The sequence below is a fragment of the Desmodus rotundus genome, chromosome 8, assembly GCF_022682495.2.
Source record: "Desmodus rotundus isolate HL8 chromosome 8, HLdesRot8A.1, whole genome shotgun sequence".
Lineage (NCBI taxonomy): Eukaryota > Metazoa > Chordata > Mammalia > Chiroptera > Phyllostomidae > Desmodus > Desmodus rotundus.
In genome coordinates, this window is record NC_071394.1 from 120,506,752 (window position 1) to 120,513,308 (window position 6,557).

Below are 6,557 nucleotides of genomic sequence, written 5' to 3' on the forward strand. Positions count from 1 at the left end.
ACACTGCTTGCTTTAAAAAAAGTACACATTCAGCAAACTCTGTTTTGGCTGTACCCATCTATTCCTCTTGCTTATCCCGCAACCCCAGTGGCTTCGGTTTTCTCACCTTCAGCCTCAGTTCTCTCTACCTTCCGTTACTGAAGCAAAAAAAGACCAGAGATCAATATCTGCACGTTAAATGAAACCCACTTACACTAGTGACTCTCCCACTGCAACCTACAGACCCTTTTGCAAAATGAGTGGTTCTGTGCCCTATTAAAACAATGTCTGTGCCACAGCAGGAGGATGGGAGCGTGGTGAGGATGAGGGGAGCAGAGGGAGAGAAGAGGCCTTCCTGCTTCTGAATTGTAAATGTCTAAGATGAGCCCCCAGGCTAAACCAGCTAGCCACCCACCAGACAGGAAAAAGAGTATTTATTCTCATCTACATGATTTCATGTGTTCCTTGCATAAAATCTAAGGAGGTAGGTACTATTATTACCCCATTTGTAGATGAGGAAATTGAGACAGATAGTTCAAATAAAACGAATGGACAGCTAAAAACAAAGAAAAATAACAGCAACAAAAAAAACAACAACAAATGTACAGCTAATAAATGGAGGAACAGTGAGGTGAACTTGGCCGTCTGACCCTACATCTGTTCCTCTAATCACTGTGCTGAGCAGCTCCTACCAATTTTCCTTCCTTTCCTTTCCCGTCTCCTTCATCCTGACAACTCCCCTCCCATCTCCCTGCTCCAAATATCCAAGACTTCAAAGATCCGGAATGCATTCTCATACACTGTCTTCTCTCCTGGACACCATCCTTGTAGCCTGGCTCTTCCCCACACCCCTAAACCCTCACCCCACCATCAACTGGTCATGCCATTGACCCTGGGGTTAGTAATATGTGCTCCACAGTGCCGACCCGCTCCGATCCCCTAAACCCACCATGGGGGTGAAGGGCAACATGGAGCCCCGCCCAGGGGAGGATCAGCTGAGGCACAATGACTCAGCTCTGGAGCCTGAGGGAGAATACCCTACGCAAAGGAAGCGGTCTGTGGCTACAATGACCTTGACTTTTTACTGCCTGGACTTGCATGGGCAGGCTGAGGAGAATAAATCAAAGAACTGGTAATTCACGATGTTACCAGGAACTGAAAGCTACTGACATTCAAAACTCATCTAATACGACTCTTAAGGTCTATTTCACTGCATATAAATGTTAGCTCAAAAAAAAAAAAAATCTAGACAAGCCTTGAATCCTAGTTAATGATGTATGTGGATATATTCAGGAATGAGATGGCCCATGTCTGCAACTCTGAAATGCATTAAAAAGTAAGATAACTTGATGATGGTTAAATGGATAGACACGTGATAAAGCAACCTTAGCAAAATGTCAAATATAGAAGAATCTAGTCTGCGACTCTTTGGGTGTTCCAAGTATAATTCTTTCAACTTTTCTGTACGCTTGAAATTTTCCATAAAAATGTTCAGGGCAAAACATTGACATAAATATAACTATCGATAACTAACACACACTGAGAAGAAAACCACAAAAAATGTATTTTGACTATAGAAAAAAGTATGGCCTTTTTTGTGTGTGTTCTGACTACTTTTATATGTTTTAACTGATTCTGAATCAGTAAGCAAACATTAAATGAATTTGTTGGGCTATTTGATTATATTCTCATATTCTAGGCATACAGTATCATGTCACCTCAGAGAGAAAGATTTTGCTTGGCATTTTTAAAAAAATGTACAAGTACATAGCTCAGAGACAGTGAAAGAAGACAGGAAAGGAAGGTGAAACCGAGAATAAGAGTAAATTGAGGACATTAAAATGTAGGTGAAACAGAAAAAGGGCACCGGTCTGATTAAAATAGCCACTGAGTTGAAGGTGGAGCACATGTGACCCAATGACAAGAAAATGACTAGACAGCCCACGCATGCTGGAAATTTAAAGAAGTCAGCAATAAAACAGCTTAAATAATTCAATTTTAAGAAAACAATCCAATAGAAAAATGGGCAAAATATAACTGAACAGAAATCTCACAGGACAAGGAACACAAACAACATGTATCATTGGACCGTGGCAGTTGGGGGGTGGGGGAAGGGCAGCCTTGAGGATGAAGCCAGAGGAAAAAGAGGGGAGGATCCAGGACGCAGCAAAGCACTGGGCCACTACCTTAACCAGCACTAGAGCTGCTTACTTCCAGACTTCTAAGTAAGATAACAAATGTCTCTACTGTTTACACAGCTTTTATTTGGTTCTGATGTTATTTGCAGCTAAAAAAAAACTTTGATATATTGGTACTATTTTGAGGTTATTTATGAAGAATTTACTGTAGCATTGTTTGTGATAGCAAATGATGGAATACAACCTAAATACCATCTGCAGGAGATTGGTTAAATAAGTCATAGGTCCAGCCCTGGCTGGTGTGGTTCAGTGGATTGAGCATTGGCCTGCAAACCAAAAGGTCACTGGTTCGATTCCTGGTAAGGACACATGCCTGGGTTGTGGGCCAGGTCCCTAGCTGGGGACGTGCGAGAGGCAACTGATCGATGTTTCTCTCATACATCATGTTTCTCTCCCTCTTTCTCCCTCCCTTCTCCTCTCTAAATAAATATTTAAAAAATAAAAAAATAAGTCATATGTCCATACAATGAAATAACGCACAATCATTTAAAAGGATGAGGCAACACAAAAGATTACATACTCTATGATTCTATTTACATAAAATTTAAAAACAGGCCAAACTAATCTGTTAAACTACCCAAATAAATCAGGGTAGTGGAGGCGGTGACTAGAAGATGCATAAGGAAGACTTGGGGGGTTCTGGGAGTGTTCTGGGATCTGGGTGATGGTTATACAGATGGGAACTTACCTTTGTGAAAATTCAATAAGCTGTATAGATACTTCCACTACATACACTTTTCTGTGCGTGCCTGCTGTGCCAATAAAACAAAATGAAACAAAAGAAGAAGGAGAGAATTTTATACATCTTGAAAGGGACAGCCAAAGTACGTGTGTCCTAAGATAATTTTAAAGCTAAGATGACAACTAGATACTGTATACAGGTATACAATGTAACATTGATAGGTTAATAAAGATGACTACATCTAAAATACTAAATAAATAAATGCTGGCCAAATTCTTCTGCAGGCCAGACTTGGCCTACGCCCTACCAGTTTGCTCCTTCCTGCTCCCTCCCACACACAATGCGGGTTAATTTTGTGTGCTTCCGCCAGCTCATCATCTTAGTCTGTCTGACAGTCCATCAGATAACCGTGCCAGACATGTGATTCTCAGTCCCTCCCCCCTCCTTACTCCGCACAGACACCCACCTACACCCCCCATGGTGGTTTTACCATTTGCACATGCCCAACTCTGCCCAGGGCTTCCCACTTCCGCCCTAGCCGAGGGCATCATTATTCTGGAGGAATGCCACCCCGCTTCTTGTCTCCAGTTGTCTGCAAACATTCCCTTCAATTGTAGCCAGAATTAATGTTCAAAAAGACAAATTTGACCACGTCTCTCCCCAGCTTCAAAACCACTGTAGTGGCCCCCCCCATTCCTACAACAAGCCCAGACTTTTGGGTGTGGACCCCAGGGCCCTGCTTGATTGATCCTGCTTGCCTCTTCCCCGCCCCTGGGAGCATTCTCCCGCTCCCACTCTGCCCTTCAGACACGCAGGCTTTTCTTCCCGTCCTCAAATGAGCCTCACTGTGTCTCCCTCACTGACCTCCCTCCTCAGCATCTCCCGTGCCTGCCTCGTGGAGGCCTTTCACAAGGCCTAGGTTGACTTAGGTCCTCTTGCCCTGTCCCCTGAGCATCCCATCTGCCCCCTCTCAGGACAGTCACCACACCTATTGTAATTTTATTTAGTATCTGATCTCCAGATGAACTATAAGTACTATGCAAACTGTACTGCCCTTAAACCACTATATTTCCAGTATCCATCCCCAGGCCTGGCACATAGTAGGAGTTCAATAAATATTTATTACACAAGTGAAATCATAAATGAGTGATAGTGTAAACACATGCTTTTTAGATTATCCATAGTACAATTAAAGTCATTATCATAATCAGGTGCTTAGTGGACACCATCCAAGGTGAAGTTCTTGGAGGAAAACCTTGAAGCTTATACAGCATAACACCCTTTTCATGAATGCATTTGCCTTTCACTTGTCAAATGCTGCCCCTCCCTACCAAAGGAGGGTGCGGGTCTTAAACTAATTGCTGGATTTAGCCACCTACAAAACTACTTAGCCTACTTAGAGAGCAGGCAGTTCGTTTTATGTTTTGCTCTTGCAAAATCAACGATTTCTGGTCAGAAGAAACCAGAAAATGTGGAGAAAAAGAAGGAATGAGAATCAGTAGTGTGTGCCTCATACATGCCTGGCTGGATAGCAATTTTGGGACGGCAAAGGGAAGAGCAAGAATAGAATTGGGAGGAGAAAAGTGGAAGGGAGCTGGACTTACAAACCGAGGGAAACCGGGGCAGAAATACAGGGTGCTCCAGACTGGGAACATGGAGAAAGGTAATGCAAACACAGACCAAACGGGCTCGACACAAAGAACCCTGGCCGGGGTTCTTGGCCCAGCCCGACGCCAACTCACTGTGTGGCCTCAGTGTCACCGAGTCTGTTTCTCCTTTGCGATGAAGAGTTTAATGTAGACTAGGTTTACTATTAGTTCAGAACTTTCGTCAAAGCTCTCGTTCAATGACAACACTTTCCTCAAAGGCAAAATAAATGGACACTAATGTTAATGGTCCGTACTAAGCATTTAACAATCCCCACCTTGGGTATGTCGTTTCTTTCTTACACGGCTCTCTCATCTTAGGTATTTTTAAAGCTGGTACTAATTTCCTTACACGTTTTAGTTGTGTTTCATTCACAACAGCTAATGTTTGTATAATATAAATTGTTTTCAGGATTTAGAAAGTTCTTTCACACTGGTCCAGACAAAAACTCTGAGTGCAGATATGGAAACTTGCCCAAGGACACAGAGCTCAAAAGGGAAAACCAAAGGCTGGGGTGTGAGCTTCTTGCAGAGACCTGGACTCGGCGCCAGTGTGGCCAACAGCTGGACATTACCGCTTACACTCTTTACGTCCAACGAAAGCCTTGTGGACGGGTTATGGACTCCCACTCGGCCAGGGCAGTGGCATCTGTCAATTCTCAAATCCTTCATTTCCTATTTTTACTCCCCAAAATGTTTTGCAAATATTTGAAATTTAAAAATAAAGGTCACCCATTCTATTTGGACAAGCTGACTCAGAAGCATGTGAGAAAATTAATCCTTTCAAATCCTTCCAGTATTTTTTACTGGATGTACTTGAATGCACTGTCAGAGCACAAATCCTGATATTAGTCATATATCTTGGATAACCCCAATTCACAGCAGTTTATGTACTAAAAATATTTGGGTGTTGCTTGGTCTTGATGAACTCAATAGAGATCTCACAAAAAGATCCCTGCAATGGGGGGTAATAAAAGTTGACCTATAGCCCTGAATCATTTCTAGTTTCAGCTCTGCCTCTTGGATGCTGAATCAACTAGGGCATGTTTCAGAAGTAGAACAGACCATTGCATACCCTCTGGAGGAAGTTGGAAGTGGTACTAATGTACTTCTCAAGGGAAGAGGTGATTGCAGACTATTTTTAGCCCTGGGAAGAGGGACCACTTCCCAATTTAATCCTGCAGTGAGTTGGGAGGCAGATGAGGAGGCAAGGGGTTTAAAGCCACGTGGTGAAGACCAGCAAGGCCGGTAGGGAAAAGCCCAGCCTCTCAGCACCATACCATTAAGGAACTGTTTACGCAAGGAAGAGTGACCAAGCCCGAGGTAAAGAGACCAAGATCAGAGGTTAAGGGCAGGGTCTTCAATCTGATTAAGGAGGGTTCCAGCAACACATTCTGGGGAAGAACAAACTTTCCTTTACCCTTAGGTTCTTTTGGCTGGTCTAACAATCCACTAGACATAAGGCAGATTAGCGAGAGAAAATAACCAAATTTAATACCTACCTATGTATAGGAACCCCACATACATAGGAAGGTCAGAGACCTCCCAGGCAGGAGAGATTCAAAGATAGAAAGGGAACAGGGGTAAATGAGACATCCTTAGCTAGGGATGAGATAAGGTGCCTCGGGGCTCCAAAGGGTCATTGCAGCAGGGGTCACCAACCCTGGGGCCTCCGACCTGTATCAGTCCATGGCCTGTTACACACCGGGAATGCACAGCAGAAGGTCAGCTTGCATGTAATGCATTTGAATCATCCCCAAAAGATTCCCCACCTCCCCATCCCCACCCTGGTCTGTGAAAAAAACTGTCTTCCACAAAACAGATCCCTGCTGCCAAAAAGGTGGGGGACCACTGACTGCAGGATGATAAGAAGAGCAGATACTTAGTAAATAGAAGTTTGTCCCTTGAAGACAGGTCAAAAGAGTTTATCTCTGATAATCACTGCTTATGGGCAAGGCCTCTAATTCAAGTGCTAGGTAGTTGAGACAGGGGAAGAAGTTTCTCCTGAGACTGAGGTTAAAGTTGCCTTTAGCTCGAAACAATCTGCAGCCA